Source organism: Schistocerca nitens, chromosome 3 (genome assembly GCF_023898315.1).
Source record: "Schistocerca nitens isolate TAMUIC-IGC-003100 chromosome 3, iqSchNite1.1, whole genome shotgun sequence".
NCBI classification, from domain to species: domain Eukaryota; kingdom Metazoa; phylum Arthropoda; class Insecta; order Orthoptera; family Acrididae; genus Schistocerca; species Schistocerca nitens.
In genome coordinates, this window is record NC_064616.1 from 821591793 (window position 1) to 821613537 (window position 21745).

General features: G+C 41.7%; 1 protein-coding gene across 1 annotated transcript in view; it reads left to right on the forward strand.

Annotated features, from left to right (window-relative positions):
• LOC126249436 (uncharacterized) overlaps positions 1-21745 on the forward strand; it is a 780472-nt gene that overhangs the window by 374205 nt on the left and 384522 nt on the right. The gene's annotated exons all lie outside the window — the stretch shown is intronic.

The following is a 21745-nucleotide window of genomic DNA, read 5'->3' on the forward strand; positions in this document are numbered from 1 at the left end:
AGTAGTGTAGTGAAGTATATTTCGTTGTGTCCTGTCACGTGTGAGGTGTCATCGTCAGTTCGTCTTGTCATTGTGTTGTCGAAAGGAAAACTGTAAGTTGTCTAATATTTAAATAATTATCCTGTAGCGTGTGGTACTGCTGACTACCTCAAACTGCCACGGACGCGTTTATTTCATCACAAGATCCACTGAATTTTTTAACTGAAAACCCTGTGTTCCTCCCCCGTCTTTCGTTAGAAGATAAACTACTGGTAAAAGAACAAAAGCCGACGCCCAATCTATCTGTTACAAAAATCTTATGGAAAATTTGTAAGACATTTCCAAACACAACGGTACAATTAAAAACGGTGGTTAAGTAGTAGCGTTGTAAGGAACAAGCCTTTCTTTTCTTTTTTTCCTGTCTACTGTTTGGAATGGATAATGAAGGTTTCGAATAGCGTAATTGGGGAGTAGGCGAAAAGAGTCCTCAAAATTTCCTTTCGGAAGTTGTTAAATACACAATTAAGAGACTTATTTCGACTATCTGCTTTTTAACTCGGCAAGAGTTAGCTCTTCGTGGTCATAACGAATCTGAGGTATCAGTAAATACAGGAAATTATTTAGAACTTTTGGATTTCGTGACAGAAGAAGAACGATATATGAAAGGTCATTTAGCATCTGATGGAGATTTGAAGCCAGATAAACAGATCGAATTAATAGTTTGTATACGGATGTTGTTAAAGAACAAATTTCAAGTGAGGTTAAAAATAGTCCATTTATACCAGTAGGAGCTGTCGAAACAACGAATGTCTCAAATAGAGGTCAAATGAGTGCAGGTTTTCGTTTTTCAAATAACGAATCGGGAGAAATACAAGAAAGATTCGTAGGGTTTTATGACGTATCCAGTTGCCAGAGTGCACAGGCATAGCCACTGTTTTGTTGCACGTTCTAAGCAGTTGAAATACTGATAAAAACAAATTAGTATCGCAACGGCAGAAAAAATTATGGTGTCGATTTCATTGTGAAACAAGCATATCCTCATGCTCTCTTTATCCATTGCTACGCATATCAGTTGAACCTCGTTCTCATTGTGAATAAATTACGCAAGCAAGAATTTTTGTGGAAAGTCTATTAGGATTTCACGCATTTCTTAGCTGTGCCAGTTAAAGAAGCGAGTTTCTGAAGGAGAAGGGATTTAAACTACCAAGTACCTGTGAAACAAGGTGAAATTTTCATTCACGTGCTGTACAAACCATTATTCTTTACTATACAGACCTGAGAGCAGCATTTAATGATGTTATAAACAATGAAGGTTGGGGTGATAATTCTTTACATCAGGCAGTTAGACTAAACAGTATACTGAATGATGAAACTTTCCTTTTTCTACTGGAGCTGTACTATTCGATTTCCCAGCATACAAGTATCTTGTTTGAATTTTGCAAAGTAAAACTATGGACATAAAAGGGTGTAAGCTCGAAATTTAAAACTGCATTAACGCTGTTGAAAGACTGATACGTGAGGAAATTATTCTGAAATGCATGATGGAACCTAGGAGGCTTATAAATTCAGCAGGATCATCTAAAAATAATTTTAGTGAAACAGAAGCAAGTCTTCAGGAACTGAGAAGGTTAGCATTCGAATTACTTGTAACAGTAGTAGTAAACATGGAAACTAGATTCCATCAATTTCATGAAACAGATTTTGCAGAACTTTTAAATGAGAAAAGCTTCTCAGGTAATATTAGGGCAAACAATTTCCCGATGAATGAAGCCGAAAAACTACTTAAAATATATCCTTCCTTCGACAGTGAAAAACTGAAAGGAGAAGTTAATTTTATTTACTAAAGTGAGGATAAACTTTTACAGCCTCAGGACCTCCGTAAATCCATCACAAACAGTGATTTAAAAAACGTGGGGTCTGAATGTCTGGAATTACTGTAACTGGTTCTTGCAATTCCAGCAACTGCAGCGTCTTGCGATAGAAGCATGAGTACATTAAATGCGTTAAAACCTACCTTTGCAACACAATGACAAATGACAGACTGTCAAACGTGGCGATTTTGGCTGTAGAGAAGGGGTCAATGAAATCTTCAGCCAAACAGCCGGAGTTCATGTCTCGTGTTATCGATGTCTACGCCTAGAAAAAGGATAGGAGGATGGAACTAATTTAGAAAAAGATGTAACGGTGAGTTACTATGCGTTATGTTTCTATTATTGTGTAGCCGTTTAATATATATTTACTACAAATTCCGTAGGAGTTTCAGTCTTAGTAAAAATAATTAACTAAGTTATTTTTGAAGTGTTTTATAAGTTTTTGTTTTAAGATTCTTTTGTTTTCCGAAATTCGTAATTCTCAGGCAACCCTAGAAAAAATGTACGCTTCACCACTGCTGAAGAGCCTTATCTTAGACTGGGTGATGAGGGGGACATTGGAGAACTGAAATAAATTAAAAATTTCCGAGAGCGAAAGACTCACGGAAATCCCGCTTTGCATGTACGGATACATCTGTAGGCCACAAAACAACACTACGTAATGCGGCAGACTGTGCTGTAAAATTCGTTCCAGTTGCACGTACCATTATTAGTTCTGTAGTTTTCTCGAAAGACAGTGTATAATAACACAAGAAGTACATTATGATAATAAACCGACTACTAAAGTAAACGTTACTTTCATTCTGTGGTCATTCTCCAGGTATGACAGGCGTTATTGGAGTATCTGCTGACCACCAAATCAGTGCTATAGTTTGTGAGAATATCTATATGACTTTTTATCTGTGACACCATCGCACAGCTGTCTCATGAATCAATGCCGAGATTATTCAGCACCAGCTGTCAAACGTGTTTTATGTTTACTACAACATACGTATTTCGGGACTAGGTTACTCCATTATCAAGTGCCATAAGACAAGGAAACAAATAAATACATCCTAAGATTACACATACTGACAACTACGTAAATATTTTTATCGTTCTTCAGTACAACATACCTGAAAGCTTCTATAACATTGGGAGCCGTCAAAAGTAAAACGCCAGGTGAAAACATGCTGTGTGTGGCGTTAAATTCTTCCTTGAAGTTCTCCAGTTGGCGCGTCATACCCTCATTAAGTTCAGTTGTAACCTAAGGGCTGCTGCCTTCACCTACCAAAGATAGCGTTATTATATAACGCATGTATCATAGGCCCCAAAGATGCTACTATCCTTCGTCAAATCCTTGAACGTTGAATGTCAAGTCCCAGCAAAATCTAAATCCAGTGCTACACTTGTTTTGTATTGTTGCATCCATACAGAAGGAGCAACATAAAATATCAATTCTAACGCTGCTAATTAGAATAAATTGCTTGATGTTTCTCGAGGAGGACATCGCTGAATTGTTTTAGTTCTTAAAACCGAACAGAATATAATTTAGACACATGAAAATAAGTTAAAAGACTTCGTCTTCTATTATGGTGGCTTTAAAAATGTCGCATTTAAGTATAACATGATCAATAAAACCGTTTATCCAAGAATATAAAACAATACTGACTTAGAGTTCTCTAAGGAGGAAGTAGCTGTTCCACATAAAGACTTGAAACACAATGTTCCACCTATAAAAATTACAAAAACATCCATAATGTGGTGTCACCGCAAGGCACCACACTTGCTAGGTTGTAGGCTTCAAATCGGCCGCGGTCCGTCAGTACACATCAGACCCGCGCGTCGCTACTGTCGACGCTAGCAGACCGAGCGCCGGCACGCGGCTGGTCTTACGAGACAAGCTAGCGCACTGGCCAGGTCTACAGCCGACTTTAACAGGAATGGTTCACTTGTTATAGCTTCAGAGATCTCATTTGCAGAGACAATAGTTAGCATAGCCTTCAGTTAAGAGTAGCTACGACCTAGCCAGGCGCCACATACAGTTTATGCGTTGACAATTGATCTATATGTGTGAAGCAATCAGAATTGTAAAGAAGTATTCGCAGTTCACTCTATAACTGCACTTGGAAATATTATTGCACAAAGACAAGATCGACGTTCACCGCTGATTCTGAATTAAAGTTAAGTATTTACTGGTATTCCTGTCTACTTACTTTCTAATAACCTAAGATGTTCCAGATAAATCCCGTCAAGTATAGTTCACTGATCCTCACGGCAGCCTACGTGATCAACGCGTGCAATTAATGGCCACACCTCGTGATCAGACTAAGAGTCAAATTGTGTGACACAGCCGGGTCACTCTTTTTCCATGAGGCCCATAATTCCGCCTCATACATAGCGTATAATCTAACGACAACCAAAATTAATGCAGATAATTTAAATATGTCGAGAGAGGGACAATGTAATTTAGCATATAAGGCAAATGGAGTAATTAAAACTGAATAATCAGATGAAGTATCAATCGGGGGGGGGGGGGGTTGAGAAGAGAAACCCAAGTTTTGAAACAAGTTAATCAGAAGCTGAAAGAAAATGTACCGTTGGTGTTGAAAGGGACCAGATGGAACTTAGCTATCATTATGAAACGAGATGATTACTTTGATAAAGTCAGTAGTTCCTTTTTCGAAAATGGAATCATAGAAACTAAATTTGTCTATACTGGTAGGTTTAAAGTAGAGATTAAGAAACGCTTAATAGACACTCAGTTATTGTTTACTAAAATAGAAATAGAAGATCCGATGGCAGCACGGGACCAGGAGTAAAATTCATTAAGCGGTTAAGTGAGACGCTTCGTTGTAATGGAACCTTCTGGGTTAAAAGTAGTAGAAAGGTGCCACAAATGACATAAGAGTGCAGTTAAATGCATGTGCATGGTCGGCTTCATTAGGTGTAAGTGATCTGTATGTATATGTGCCAGTTGAGGATACGATAGACATAGAAAACAACTTACGTGAGCATGGTAAAATATTTGATGCTGAAATTGACGAATTTAGAGGATTATTAAACATTCTCTTCTCGTTCAACTATTTTAAGTTTAATAGTATGTTTTGCGCACAGGGGAATCGTTTAGCAGAGGGCTTTGTGCATTAGCAGACAAATATCAGACTTGCTCTAGAACGCATATGAAATTTGAGCATTATCAGGGCAGATGTAAAACTTTTTCTTAAACACATATGAAACAGCTTTTTTTAAAGGAAAATGTTATGTAAAGAGCTAAAGTATACGTTGACGATGTACTTATAGTTATTAAGGTTCCGAGGCAGAAATAAATAAACTGGCGAGTGACCTTAACGATATGTATAAGAATATAATATTTATAGAAGACCATGAGCAACAAATATTTTTAAATTACCTTGATTTGATGATCGAGAAAAAGACTAATAAGTTTGAGATAAAAATATTTAGGAAATACATTTTCACAGGTGCAGTAACTCATAAGAATGCATTCAACCCCCATAGACATATATTAGCGTCCGTCAAAAGTGCTGTGCACAAGGAACAAGGATGAAAAAATGAAAAAACTTGGCCCAATAGCTCTAAACAATGGTTGTGATACGTAGTATTTAATACATAATGTTGATGCAGGGATAGGGCACAGGAACCAACAAAATGAGAAAGATCGACAGAAACATAGTCTTGCAATAGTAGAGAATTATCTCATTAAAATTGGCAAGGGTACTTAACAACAAAGAGGTTAAAACTGAATTCAGGATGGACAGCAAAGGCTGAAGTATGAAATTGGCACAAGGGAGACCTGGATAGGAAAAGAAGCAGGAATTTATAAAATAAATTGTCTTGATTGTGAAATGAAGTTCTTTAGGCAAACAGGACGAAATTTTAAATTGTGATTGAAAGAGCTTAATAATACAGAGATTGGCTCGTAGGCAGTCGCGAAGGGCCTCAAGAGTAAGCAGCTTTCGTGGGGTAACATTGCTGACAGTAAGAGCGTACTGCACTTTGAGGATAATGGGTGGTTTCTATCAAATTTAGAGGAAACTGAGATTTTTTACGCCTGAAGAGAGGGCATTCGTCAGCATATTAAATGAGAAGACAGAAGTGTCAAAGGGTCAGTTCTGGGCCCACCATAGCAACGTTCCCACTGACAAGCAGTCACCAACTTACTATTATTAGCAGCATTAGGTTCCATATTTTCTGTTGGTAATGTTATATAGATGCACACATTGCAACATAGATGTAGTATTGATTTTTACGTTTGTAGAACTTGACATTTATGGTTCAAAGTTTTTACTATAGGCAAGGGTATCGCTATGGGCTGTGATACAAGCATTATAGGCTAGTACTGTCTTTGGTAGGTGAAAGGAGCCACCTTTAGTTTACAACTGAGCCTCGTGAGAGAATGATGAAGCAACATGAGACGATCAAAGAAGAGTTTTACGTTTGACAATGCATGTTTGCGCCTAACGTTTTACTTTTGACGACGCCTGATGGCATAGAAGCTTTAAACGTATGTGCTACTACAGGACAATATAAATATTTACCTAACTGTATACCTAGTATTGGATGTATTGATTGGTCTTTTTGTTTTATAGCACTGGATAATGGAATAACGTAGTCCCGAAACAAGCTGTGGTCAATATATCATAGTTCGTAGACAGGTGCGTAACATTCTCAGTACTGTAAAACGTTTATTGAATCCAGACGGAAAAAACGCTTGACACTCTTGCTGCCATCTAGGTACTGCTAATAGTATTCAATCTGCAGTTTCATCCACTTTGTCACCGACTGACCAACTTTCGGAAGAATCACTTCACCATATTGTTTTATGCATCTCATTCACGCCAGGTATCTGCAGGTCCGTCTCTTCTGTGCCTCTTCCTTATTCCGTTGGTAATCCCTTCCGCTGTTATTGCCATCTACTATTCCAAGCCTTCTTCTTCCAGTTCTACTACCGCTCTTCCCTGAAAACTTTTCTCTGATGAATCTTCGTTGCAGGCAATTTCTTTGCAGTATATGTTCCTGCGAAGGAGTTTTCCTCATTCTTGTCATTTATTCGTCCAATGTTTCTTCAAAATATTTGTAATAGCTATAATTGAAAAGACAACTGATGCAGATTTATGGGGATAGCAAATGTAGTGTAATTATGCACCTTACCACTGTCTGCATATTTCTGCATTCGAAAAATAATAGTGAGATCAGCAACAAACGTTTGTTTAGCGAAAGACGTAAGTGAAAAGATTCATTGCAAGTATTTTAGTCTAACTCTTTACAAATGCAGCTGACTAATTTCATTTATTGGATTTTACAATTCATATGGTTCCTTTAGACAAATGCACTACTATTTTATAATACTTCAGTACGAATGTGAGTTTGGTCCACATATAGTTCGGTAGCGCGTAAATATAAACAATACAAGGCTGCAAGACATTACAATTTCACATTTGGGCCTCTATTAACGTACGTCGAAAATCTCTCCCTATCATTTTTGTTCCATTTTATTTTGTTAAGAAGTTAGATAATGAACAAGAATGGCTACCAAGTATATTACTACCGGATCAAGAAACCATTTACGGAAATCGAGTATTTTCATACAGCAAAACATGAGGAAAATACGCTGGTGTGCCAAACGTAAGGACGAAAGTAACTTTTGCACGATGTGTCATTGCCAAGTAACATAGCTTGATAAAACTTCGACTATACAAACAAAGGCCTTCTGGTACACAATGAGACGAATAGAAATGACAATTTTCTTGAAAGAAGAATGGGATTTAAGACGAGGAAACGAGCAGGGCAGTTCATTCGCCGAATATCCTCTCGTAGCAAGATCTCCACCAGCTGCGCTCTTCGATTCGGTCGTTCAGTGTCTTCGATAAAAATTTAGTCAGGGCTGAAAACACCCCTGAAAAGACGCGCAAAGAGGATTACGATTTCACAATAAAGTTGACTGTTGACTATATCGTGTTCAATGTTTGGAAGTCAGTACGCCCATGCAGCATTATGCAAACACACACCATAGGACTTGGACCACCAAAACGATAATGTTCAACAGTGTTCCTGGGTGCACTACGTTCTCCCATCTCTCGCCATGTAGCGGTACGTCCAAAATCACTACTCAGACTGAATCTGCTCCCATCCGAGAAGAGTACTCGACCCCGCTCTTCGCTGATCTAGTCCCAGTGCTCTTGGCACCATCGCAAAAGACGCTGCCCATGTACGGGTGTCGACGGAACGCAACATACTAGTCGTCGTACAGAGAGACCACAGCATGCAGTCACCGTGCCACTGTGGAGCGTGAGATTGCGTGCCTTGCAGTCCAGTTAAATGTAGCTACAATTTCACCCGGTGTTTTATGTGGGTCCTTTCTTGCCTGTTGCACAGTGCAGCGGTCATCTAATGCCGTAGCTGACTGTGATCAACTACCCCTCTCCTTCGGACAGCATTTCCTGTGGTTCGTAACGCTCCCCATGCACGTGAAACAATGCTGTGAGTCTTATCACATTCCTGGGCTACCCTCGTCAAACCTCGACTTTCCTGATTCTCGACGATTCTTCCTTTTGTGACGTCATCTGAATTTGGCCTCCAGGCTATGTGTTGGAGAACACCACTACAGTGGATCGAAATTGCTCGGTGACAAGCACTCACTGTTGATTCCTGTTCCTTGAACTGCCTCGTGTTGCGGGACGAACCTCGTTTGGCGCTATAGTCATGCTGATCTGACGCCATGTGACGCCAAACTTTCTGTGGACGACTAGGGGCTTCTAGCAACATACTCCGCACTTACTTTCTTGTCTATGAGTAATTAATATGTTATTTCATCTAGGTCGTCCTTACCTTTTGGTTGATCATGAAGTGAAGATCTCGTCAGCAATATCAAGATCAAAGAAATCAATTATCACTTCATTTGTTTTATTCAGGTCCATAGACGAAAAATTTTGCTTTTAATTTTGACATGAATGAATTTATAAACTACATCACTCACGTTCGCTTCATGTATGTTAAGTCTTTCCAGGGATTCCTAACATGGAATGTATTTTCGTTGAATTATCTTGTCGTAGACGACATATTACTTCAAGAAAACACCTGAGCGAATAGGTTAAGAACCTGTACATTTTCCTGCTATCTCTTACGGTCTCTTAGTAAAACTGTATACATTAAACTATTACTCCGAAAACTACTGCGAGGACTACATTAATTACATAAGCTGCATTCTAAAAAGAGTTTCTAGCGCAACCATCAATTTCACAATTCTGAAAGTATAAAATTTCTTTATCCATGGAAAACGTGTCTGCAAAGCAACATATCAATACCATGTGTTTCGATAAAAGCATGCAGTCCGTCTGACAATGAATGTATAAATTCGAAACCTGTAACGGTGATTTTACTGTAATGTATACCAAAAAATTGCAACTGTTCGTTGCAGTACGCTATCACCATTCATCAAAGGTATTTATTGCTTCTGACGTACCTTCGTCAATTGACCTTGTGATATTCTATTCCAAACTCATTTTTTGCTGATGTATGACGTAACAGAAGGTATTTAGATGGAAATGAATGACTTAACGAATCAGCCAAATCACGAGAATCTTGGTCCTTTGAAGTTATTTGTTACATAGTAAATATACTGACTGACGAAAAAGTGAACTTCCAGAAGAGGAGGAGAAAACGAAATGAATGTTCAAAAGTTGAGAGAGAGTAAGTGAAGCTATTTACAAAGAGCTTGGCAGTATGAGTCCCCTTAGTAGTATGAGATAGTATCCCATAGATGGAAGGACTGATTTGGTTCAGAAGAGTGTCGTAAAGCCGTTGTGTCCTCACCTTGGACAAGCTGTTCCACAACTGTTGTAGCGTGCCCTTCATTCCTGGATACTGGCGCTAGGGCAGAGATGATTTCAGAGCTAATGCCACACATGTTCTTCAGGGACAGATAAGTTTGGTAGGCACGAGCGTACCTCAACATCATACAGACAGTTGTAAAGACATGCGGGGGAGCATTGTCCTGTTCAAAAATGGCACCAGGATTGACGCGCGAAATAAACCACATGAGAAGGCAGGATGTCCTTTGTGGCATAAGAGTGCCCTCAGCCACTACCAGTCGTTGCCTGAAGCCATACTTGATGGATCTCCACACCATGAGGTCATGGGTAATAGCGCTGTGTCTTTCCAAAAATGGGACCTCTCTACAGGTCGGCGCCATATTCGCCGATGATAGTCTCCAATATGGTACAGAAACGAGATTCATCACTGAAGACAATGCGTTGCCATTCGTCAACAGACCATGCTTCCTGGTGACGGCACCACTACAAACGCAGCCATTAGTGTTGCCGTATTAATGGCAGCCTATGCGTCGACGGTAATTTCACGCTCTGGCCAATGGTGCAGGACCTCACACAATGTGGCAGGCGATGATCTGAGGTGTTTACAGTGTGTTCGGTGCGGAATAAAGCATGGTCGACCGGAGTCTTGACGACGAGTTACCATGTTACCACACCGTCCAACATCGGGCCACTGTCACATGTGAATACACCACAAAATTGGGTATTGTACAATTCAGCCAGACTGCCAAATAGGATGCCATTATGAGACCCCTTTCAAACACTGTCAGGTGCTGATAACGTTGACTCACACAGATGTACGGCATTTCTGTCACCTTCACAGTGCCCACTGAACCTATCACGCTGTTCACGCTCCTAACATGCCCTACCAGATCTCATAACAACACTAAACACAAACAACTCTAACACAATCTAGTTGCTGTGCTACATGTCACAGAGGACTGCAAATCTAATCATTTACATATCTGTCGATGGTATGTACATGTAGAAAGTCACACTAAATCCAACCATGTCTTCTGGGTGCCTCAGGTTTTTTTTTTTTTTTTTTTTTTTTTTTTTTTTTTTTTTTTTTGTGTCAGCCAGTGTACAACAGTGACCAATACATTTCATGCAGGCACAGGGAGTCAGTCTGTTGCACAGCAGAATAGTAGTTAAGTGAGGAATAAATTTTGCCGAAAGTGAATGGCACGGTGCTAAGTGGAGCACGCCCGTCAAGTATGCATCATGGCAAACAAGCAGGGAGCTTATTGCTTCAGACTGTGTGTGTGTGTGTGTGTGTGTGTGAGAGAGAGAGAGAGAGAGAGAGACTCAGGAACATCTGATTCAGCATGTTGACTACAGTGCAGGGCAGAGACAACCCTATTTTGTCAATGAGGCTACATGTAGCTACTACACCGAGAGCCGGCGTGAGAACGCCTTTCAGTCCGCTAAAGCTTTGCATTAGTGAACGCGCTTCAGCTCTGAAACTAAACACTAGGTCAGCCAGGAACGCTGACAGGCTCGTAAAACGGGAGCACATTCGGTCACCAGTCATTAACTTTTATATAAGCATTTCTTTACTTTCACTCACTTGCCGGCCGCTGGTGGCCGAGCGGTTCTGGCGCTACAGTCTGGAACCGCGTGACCGCTACGGTCGCAGGTTCGAATCCTGCCTCGGGCATGGATGTGTGTGTTGTCCTTAGGTTAGTTAGGTTTAAGTAGTTCTAAGTTCTAGGGGACTTATGACCTCAGCAGTTGAGTCCCATAGTGCTCAGAGCCATTTTTTTTTTACTTTCACTCATGCTGAGAGGCTGGTCACTCCATCTGTATCACTCATACCAATGGAAAGCCAGATATGCAAGCTGTGTCCCTGTAAATCGCACCCACGACTACCTGAAAATGAGGGCCGGGTTACTCTTCCGTTAATGAAGAACCGATCTGCCCATCTGTGAGCTTAAGAGCGGTGCGCCAGTGCTGCCACTCTTGGAAGGTACAAGTACTGGCTTGCTGGCTGTATACTGGGACCACCTCTCAGGCTGTCCTCCACCTTACTGTTGAGTCTGTCTCATTCATACCATAACGACAAGCGAGGAGAGTGGCATACAGATCTCCAGGACCGAGCCTAAGTGCAGCTTACTTTTACTTTGTGTTCTGCCTTGTAGCAGGTCTTGTCATGGGTGAAGCCTCGCCAGAGAGGTACAGCGCATGAGCGTCTATGGAAGTGATTCCAGTGGTCGTTTCCCGTTGCCTTCCACTGGTGATGATGAAATGATAATAAGGACAACACAACACCCAGTCCCTGAGCGGAGAAAATCTCCGACCAAGCCGGGAATCGAACCCGGCCCCTTGGCGTGACAGACCGCCGCGCTGACCACTCAGCTATCGGAGCGGACAATTGTAGCTACACACAACGAGAGCGCTGAGGCTCCGACAGACGTCGACAGCCAAGCCAGGCTGCAGAGACATGCCAGCTGCCGCACCATGGATAACAGGGATAATACGAAACACCAGTGGCTTATATACTGAGACAACTGAACAGGGCACAAAGCAACTATTCAGCGTCAGAAAAAGAAATGCTAGCTGTTATGTATGGTATTACCTAGTTTAGTTGTTTTTTAATACAGAGCCGGCCGCGGTGGCCGTGCGGTTCTAGCGCTGCAGTCCGGAACCGCGGGGCTGCTACGGTCGCAGGTTCGAATCCTGCCTCGGGCATGGATGTGTGTGGTGTCCTTAGGTTAGTTAGGTTTAAGTAGTTCTCAGTTCTAGGGGACTGATGACCTAAGATGTTAAGTCCCATAGTGCTCAGAGCCATTTTTTTAATACAGACAAACATTTAAGGTAGTTGCTGATCATCTTTCCCCTGAAGTGGCTATTAGGATTAAAAGACCCTCCCAGTAGATTAACGATGGGCATTGAAGCAAAGCGCAGGAAGACAATCACTAACACACACACACTAAGGAGGATAATCGGAGCTCTGTAAGTACTAGGCAAAATCTTATTGGCGTGGCAAAAGCCACAAATGGCTGACAGAGACTGTTGGTCCTTTATGTCACAGCCACCCTTTGTGACACGTGATGGCTTGCTGTCTTGCTGTACATAAGTACGAATGCAGACCGCACGTGGTGGTTCGCGCAGCCTTCAGAACTGAAGTATTGCAACAGGCACATAACCACCTGTTGGCGGGTCATGGGGGCCATAGAACGACATATAAACGCATAGCCTAAAAGTTTTGGTGCAGAACAAGAAAGCAGTATGTTGGACAGTTCGTAAAGAGTGTGTGCCGTGTCACCAGCGTATGCCATTACGAAGGTTACTAGAAGCAATAAAATCCTTTGAAATGTACTGCTTGGGTATTCTTATACCATTACTAGGACAGCAGCTAGAAATATTCTGATAACAATAGACCACTTTTCCCAGTTTGTAGCAATCATAGTGATTCCAGACAAGCGAGCGAGTACAGTCGCAAACGCTGCGGTTCATAATTGGATACTAACATTTTGCATCCTTAATACTACAATTACAGATCAGAAGACAAATTTTGTGTCAGATCCCTTGAAACAGTTGTGTCGCCTGCTTCGCAGCCGAAAACTTCGCACTAGTCCTTTCTACCCACAAACGAATGGATGTACCAAAGCTCATCACACAACTTCGAAAATGTTGCGTCATTATATAAATAGTCAGTACAATAATTGATATAATAATTGGGATGTGTATCTACATTATGTCTTCTCATCATATAATTCCAAATATGGGCCTTTCACTATACAAGCTGGTATACAGTAGAAACATGCCATCTCCTTTCGAGACTCTGAAACCTAAATTTGATACCAATGAGGAGTCAGTAAAAAAGATCGCGAATCGATTAAGAGAAAAGGTCAAACGTAACAAATACGAGGGCGCGCGAATGTCAGGAACAAACTCAAGCCAACTCAACGTCCTGTCACAAATTATCGTTGGACGCTTTGATTGGCTTTGAATCTGAGGAAAATGAGAAATGAGGTGCCGGATTAGAAGACACCTTTATGGAATTGCAGAAGAGAGAGGAGAAGAAGGAACCTTGGCAGAAGTGCAGAAAAAGTACCGTGGATCCTAACTCTCCTACAGGAAACTGAGGGAGCAGTTGAAACAGGTGATCGAGCAGGTGGCGAGAACACTGATTTGGAAAAAAAGTGGATAGGTGGATGTAGGCGGAAAACTTTTAAACACGGTGTCTAGGGCAACATTTCGCCTAAAACCCGCAATTTAGAGTACGACAGTGGTCGAGTTTCCACACACTTTGTTGTTTCGACAATTGAAGCCGTTACAATAACGCGAGACCAAAACCAAACATTTCTAACCGATACCTTAATCCTAGACGCCCTTCACTGATTAGACTAACTAATAACGTGACAGAAGGCGCAGTTTTCTGCAGAACAGATGTTGCTATACATCCAACAATAACGCGAGAAGCACTGCAAACATGTTTTGAATGTAAACATTTCACCCGCCAGTGCTGTAACGATTCTGGTCGCCATTTGGATAATTTTTGTTTATTACACGTGAAGAATTGTAAAACACCCAGAATTAACTGCGCATCATTTACCTGTTGCCTTGTTTAGCAATATGACAGGAAGCACTGTGCAGTAATCAAATCGAATCGTAGAGCTAATCCCTGGGAAATAAGAGCAAAGAATTGGCTATATATTATTGTAAGAGTTCAAGGGAATTCTGACTTGTGAAATTAGTTTCAGATTAAAACCTGAGATCTCCAATAAAGGGTGAATTAATGGAACATATTTACTAATTAGTTAGTTGCTATATTCAGGAAGACAGACATCCATAGCCTCGGGAGGCTGCAGAGACGCGCCATACGCCGCACCCTCTGGTGACGGCGCCGGGGTGCCAACCTCAGGAACGTAGACAGTCACACCTGTGACTACCCGAAGATGAGGGCCCGGCTGATCTTCCACGAATGAAGTACCGATCGGTCCGTCTGCAGGCTGTTCAGCTATGGAGCACGGCACCTATGTCACCATTCGTGGGCAGTACAAACACTGTCTCAATGGCTATATGCTGGGACCACGTCTCGGGCTGTGCTCCACGTCGCTGTTGGGTCTTCTTCATAGACACCATCATGACGACCGACAATAGGCATATGTAGGTTCCCGTTACCGAGACTAAGCGGAAATACCCTCAACGAGAGCGCTGAAGCTCTGAGATATGTCCACAGCCACCCCTGGCTGCAGAGACGCAACAGCCGCCGTACCCTCTGGAGAGAGTACTGCAGCACGGACTTCTGACTACACCGGGACCCTTGGCAGTAGATTCGTCACAAGATGCTGACGTGCTACTCTGCGCCTCTGTGCAACTCAGGCACAGCACAGACGCCGCCAGGCCCCGCTGGGAAGAAGACAGGGTGATTGTAAGCCGCTCGGAAATGAATCTCGTAATTGAATTACGTCTTAGTAGCCCATTGGCGCACCACAGGACCACACTACCGCACCTCAGGACTATTCTACACCTACGTAGGAAGCTGTATCTGACGGGCTTCTTCAAGCTTCCGTATCTTGCTTAGCGCTTACTTTGTCGTATGGGGTCCGCCTTTGACATGATTTGGCAAATTAATGGTAATTACTACAAAAAAGTAGTAGAATTTTACTACCATTGACGATGATGTTACGACCTCGTGGGAACTGACGCCACGTTAATATTTGCAGAACCTTCGGTTGCTTTGCTTCGGGCTACTTCTGGGAAATGGCTACACACTAAGACAGAAAATTTGAAGCCGAAGATCGCAGAGTTTGGAAAGGTTTCTTTTCCTGTCTCCATATGCAGGGTCCTCAGCTCGTGATTTAGTGGCTTGCGTTGCTGTCTCTGGATTACAGGGTCCCGGGTTCGATTCCCGGCCGGTTTGGGGATTTGCTCTGTACGGGGACTGGGTGTTTGTCTTGACCTCATCATTTCATCATCATCATCATTTGTGGCAGTCGCTAGATTGCATTGTGAAAAACTGGACTGTTTAAAAATTGGGACGTTGTATGGGCGCTGATAACCGCTGAAACACCCCCGTTATATCCTTTATTCGGTTTTGTGTGATTTACCGAAGGCGCCAAACAGTTAATTATTATGAATATATGACCGTGTGCTTAATGGATGAAAGGCCATCGGTTTTTCTGCTGTGGTTTCACAGGTATTTCAACAGAGTGCGGCTGTTCTGAGAAGGAATAATTAATGATTGAATGTTTTTCTGTTATTAAAGACCACAAAGATTGCGATATACAAACTGATATGTATTTTCTGTTAACACACAGATTCTGACGCAGTTGATACCTTCGTCTTCCACGTTTAATTACGGTTATATCTTTTATTGGTTGCTGATTTTAAGTACTTCGTCACACGCAATGATGATGGTTAACATTCACAGCAATCCTCACTGCAATTCATGGTTGTTTCTGGTCGAAGCTGTTGACGCGAAACACCTAATTCGGCATTTGACACTTTTGGTTTTATATCACTCGCGAATCGGTATTGATGAGGGTCAACGCCACGACGATAAAGGGACTCGCTCATTTGTGACACGCCGGTGAATTTACAATTTACTCCTCACCCGGCACGTCCGCCATTGACATCGTACTCAGCTCGAACGCCATTTTTTTTATTTTTGCCAGTCTTCCCAGTAATGCCTTCACTCGACACTAATCTCACTGCCGCCTGCAGAGTTCAATAATCGAGTCCTGACTGCTGTCGACCTGGGTGTCGGATACTAATATCTATGTTCGTGGGGTCACGGATCCCTACACCGCGCAGATGAGCGTCCCGCAAACCAAACCTCGCCATTATCCATACGCAGATTCATCAGGAGACCGAGACTTACCGTCGTTTGTAGTCTCTACCTGTTTCGCCTGTGCGTTGTCACCTACTCTACTGTAATAACAAGTCTATTCCAGTATAACAGAAATTCACCATCGTAGCAGCTTATAAAGAAATAAGGCAAATCATATGTTTGATATTAATCCTTTCCACACCAAAAAACGTATCTCGCGGCTTTAACTGGTTTTAGTTTCACAATTATGCACGTTCCTTTTTTTTTTTTTTTTTTTTTTTTTTTTTTTTTTTTTTCATCAGTCTACTGACTGGTTTGATGCGGCCCGCCAAGAATTCCTTTCCTGTGCTAACCTCTTCATCTCAGAGTAGCACTTGCAACCTACGTCCTCAATTATTTGCTTGACGTATTCCAATCTCTGTCTTCCTCTACAGTTTTTGCCCTCTACAGCTCCCTCTAGTACCATGGAACTCATTCCCTCATGTCTTTGCAGATGTCCTATCATCCTGTCCCTTCTCCTTATCAGTGTTTTCCACATATTCCTTTCCTCTCCGATTCTGCATAGAACCTCCTCATTCCTTACCTTATCAGTCCACCTAATTTTCAACATTCGTCTATAGCACCACATCTCAAATGCTTCGATTCTCTTCTGTTCCGGTTTTCCCACAGCCCATGTTTCACTACCATACAATGCTGTACTCGACGTGCATCCTCAGAAATTTCTTCCTCAAATTAAGGCCGGTATTTGATATTAGTAGACTTCTCTTGATGTTAAGTTTCTCGCTGGTCTCATTTCTACTACATCTCATAACCTTCGTCTTTCTCCGATTTACTCTCAAACCATACTGTGTACTCATTAGACTGTTCATTCCGTTCAGCAGATCATTTAATTCTTCTTCACTTTCACTCAGGATAGCAATGTCATCAGCGAATCGTATCATTGATATCCTTTCACCTTGTATTTTAATTCCACTCCTGAACCTTTCTTTTATTTCCATCATTGCTTCCTCGATGTACAGATTGAAGAGTAGGGGCGAAAGGCTACAGCCTTGTCTTACACCCTTCTTAATACGAGCACTTTGTTCTTGATCGTCCACTCTTATTATTCCCTCTTGGTTGTTGTACATATTGTATATGACCCGTCTCTCCCTATAGCTTACCCCTGCTTTTTTCAGTATCTCGAACAGCTTGCACCATTTTATATTGTGGAACGCTTTTTCCAGGTCGACAAATCCTATGAAAGCGTCTTCATTTTTCTTTAGCCTTGCTTCCATTATTAGCCGTAACGTCAGAATTGCCTCTCTCGTCCCTTTACTTTTCCTAAAGCCAAACTGATCGTCACCTAGCGCATTCTCAATTTTCTTTTCCATTCTTCTGTATATTATTCTTGTAAGCAGCTTCGATGCATGAGCTGTTAAGCTGATTGTGCGATAATTCTCGCACTTGTCAGCTCTTGCCGTCTTCGAAATTGTGTGGATGATGCTTTTCCGAAAGTCAGATGGTATGTCGCCAGACTCATACATTCTACACACCAACGTGAACAGTCGTTTAGTTGCCACTTCCCCCAATGATTTTAGAAATTCTGATGGAATGTTATCTATCCCTTCTGCCTTATTTGACCGTAAGTCCTCCAAAGCTCTTTTAAATTCCGATTCTAATACTGGATCCCCTATCTCTTCTAAATCGACTCCTGTTTCTTCTTCTATCACATCAGACAAATCTTCACCCTCATAGAGGCTTTCAATGTATTCTTTCCACCTATCTGCTCTCTCCTCTGCATTTAACAGTGGAATTCCCGTTGCACTCTTAATGTTACCACCGTTGCTTTTAATGTCACCAAAGGTTGTTTTGACTTTCCTGTATGCTGAGTCTGTCCTTCCGACAATCATATCTTTTTCGATGTCTTCACATTTTTCCTGCAGCCATTTCGTCTTAGTTTCCCTGCACTTCCTATTTATTTCATTCCTCAGCGACTTGTATTTCTGTATTCCTGATTTTCCCGGAACATGTTTGTACTTCCTCTTTTCATCAATCAACTGAAGTATTTCTTCTGTTACCCATGGTTTCTTCGCAGCTACCTTCTTTGTACCTCTGTTTTCCTTCCCAACTTCTGTGATGGCCCTTTTTAGAGATGTCCATTCCTCTTCAACTGTACTGCCTACTGCGCTATTCCTTATTGCTGTATCTATAGCGTTAGAGAACTTCAAACGTATCTCGACATTCCTTAGTACTTCCGTATCCCACTTCTTTGCTTATTGATTCTTCCTGACTAATGTCTTGAATTTCAGCCTACTCTTCATCACTACTATATTGTGATCTGAGTCTATATCTGCTCCTGGGTACGCCTTACAGTCCAGTATCTGATTTCGGAATCTCTGTCTGACCATGATGTAATCTAATTGAAATCTTCCCGTATATCCCGGCCTTTTCCAAGTATACCTCCTCCTCTTGTGATTCTTGAACAGGGTATTCGCTATTACTAGCTGAAACTTGTTACAGAACTCAATTAGTCTTTCTCCTCTTTCATTCCTTGTCCCAAGCCCATATTCTCCTGTAACCTTTTCTTCTACTCCATCCCCTACAACTACATTCCAGTCGCCCATGACTGTTAGATTTTCGTCCCCCTTTACATACTGCATTACCCTTTCAATATCCTCATACACTTTCTCTATCTGTTCATCTTCAGCTTTCGACGTCGGCATGTATACTGAACTATCGTTGTCGGTGTTGGTCTGCTGTCGATTCTGATTAGAACAACCCGGTCACTGAACTGTTCACAGTAACACACCCTCTGCCCTACCTTCCTTACAAAGTGCCAGACCAAATTTTTTTCAGGTTTTCATAGATCCTCAGCTGCGAATCTGGAAATATGTTTGTCCTTATTCAAGTTGTACAGTACATAACGAATCTAAAAAAAAAAAGAAAAAAAACACTGAAACACGCGATTACACTTCTATTTTGCTGTTATCATCCAGTTACATCTGTAGGCAGGCCAAAGGGTATCATTAAACAAGCATCTTCCAGCATCTGGTCGACGTCCCTGGCAATCTGTTGATTACCAGTAGGACTTACGGCTATTTCGATGCAACTGTCTTCAAGCAATAAACTATCGATTCATTCCACAATCCTCTTCAAAAGGTGCAATTGGTAAAGTAAATAGAACAAATATTTATCTAATAAATACACTTTTGCATTTACTGAGCGATGATACTTCACATATTATTACTGTGATGAGCACACAATGCGGTGGGTATCGAGTAATGGTCTACTTTACTTGCAACTCGAGCATTCGTAAGAACTACTGTGCCTAAAGCTTACAATAGTTTCCACATTTAAATCCAGAGGAAAGATCTATCGGAAAATGCAGGAGAGTTCTGTTAGTATGTGAAGTACGATCTTAGACATCAAAACCAGGCTGCCAGCCGACTGCCATGGAGACTAAGTCAGAGTCGTTCACACATGACGGTCAGTAAAACCCTCAGTCCCTATGAATTCTAGATCCGCCCATATGTACTATCTGGCAACGCTGTAGAATGCGGAAGTGTATGGAGTAAGTGCTCTTATCCTTCACAATGATATGTCTGCTCGTGTTGTAGTGGTAAAGGTCGTTCAATGTAGATAAAAAGTCGCGAGTTCGAGTCAAATCTGTCCCCTGTCCGTATCTCAAATGGTAAGAAAGGAAAACTTCTAGTATCATTTCATTGTCCATTTGTCTGTCTGTCCGACAGTTAAAAACCCTTTTTATCAGGAACAGGTTGACATATGAGGTTGATATGTATATCGCATACTAAGGTCTATGGTCTCTTGACGGTACAATAAATGTAATCTTGTAAGTCAATGCATTTATGTCACATATTTTAATACTCGCATAACCCACTCATCAGAGCATATAGGGTTGACATAGAATCACGAAATTTGGTAAGGAGCAAGATTTTACAGTACGACTAAAGGAAAAAGGTCCTAAAACTGTTAATTTGTAATTGTATTGCACAATAATATTAATGTCATTTGTTGTCTGATTTCAAACTTAAAATTAAAGCAGTATCGAAAGAGTTGAGATTCCTGGAAGAAATATCTTGCCAGTATCAGTGATGGTAACAGACAAAAATCGTCGACACCCTCGATTCCCAAAAAGAATGAACTGTCTGTATAAATAATTAACTTTGTAAGGAACCCTCGGAGCGCGAGTCGTATTCTCACTTGGGCAATTTTTATTTTTTAAATTGTATCTCGAGTGCCTGCTAAATTAGCAGTCTCATGGAATTTCAAAGATAATGCCTTGACTTTATAACACAACAGTAACAGTAAAAACTTCCGGAAAAAATTACACCAAACAGCTCGTGACTGCATCAAGATCAGAACAGTTCAAGCTTGAGAGCTTACTCGCCCTAAAGCGGCCTCTGGCCACCGCCGGTACGCCACACGCCACCTAACGCCAGGCACCGTCCGACAAGGAGAACGCGGCGAGGAACTACGGGTGTATTTATCAACTATCATTTTCTTATTTGAAGTTACAGCATTTATCTTGCAGTTTCATATGTGACTTTATATGCTTGAAACTTCTGAACTTCTGAACATTGTTCAATAGATATAAAATAGATTACCGAGTACCCCCTGGCCATTAAAATTGCTACACCAAGAAGAAATGCAGATGATAAACGGGTATTCATTGGAGAAATATATTATACTTGAACTGACATGTGATTACATTTTCACACAATTTGGGTGCACAGATCCTGAGAACTCAGTACCCTGAGCAACCACCTCTGACCGTAATAGCGGCCTTGATACGCCTGGGCATTGAGTCAAACAGAGCTTGGATGGCGTGTACAGGTACAGCTGCCCATGCAGCTTCAACATGATACCACAGTTCATCAAGAGTAGTGACTGGCGTAGTGTCAGGAGCCAGTTGCTCGGTCACCATTGAATAGATATTTTCAGTTGGTGTGAGATATGGAGAGTGTGCTGGCCAGGGCAGCAGTCGAACATTTTCTGTATCCAGAAAGGCCCGTACAGGACCTGCAACATGCGGTAGTGCATTATCCTGCTGAAATGTACGGTTTCGCAGGGATCGAATGAAGGGTAGAGCCACGGGTCGTAACATATCTGAAATGTAACGTCCACTGTTCAAAGTGCCGTCAATGCGAACAAGTGGTGACCGAGACGTGTAACCAATGGCACCCCGTACCATCACGCCGGGTGATACACCTGTATGGCGATACCGAATACACGCTTCCAATGGGCGTTCACCGCGATGTCGCCAAACACGGATGCGACCATCATGA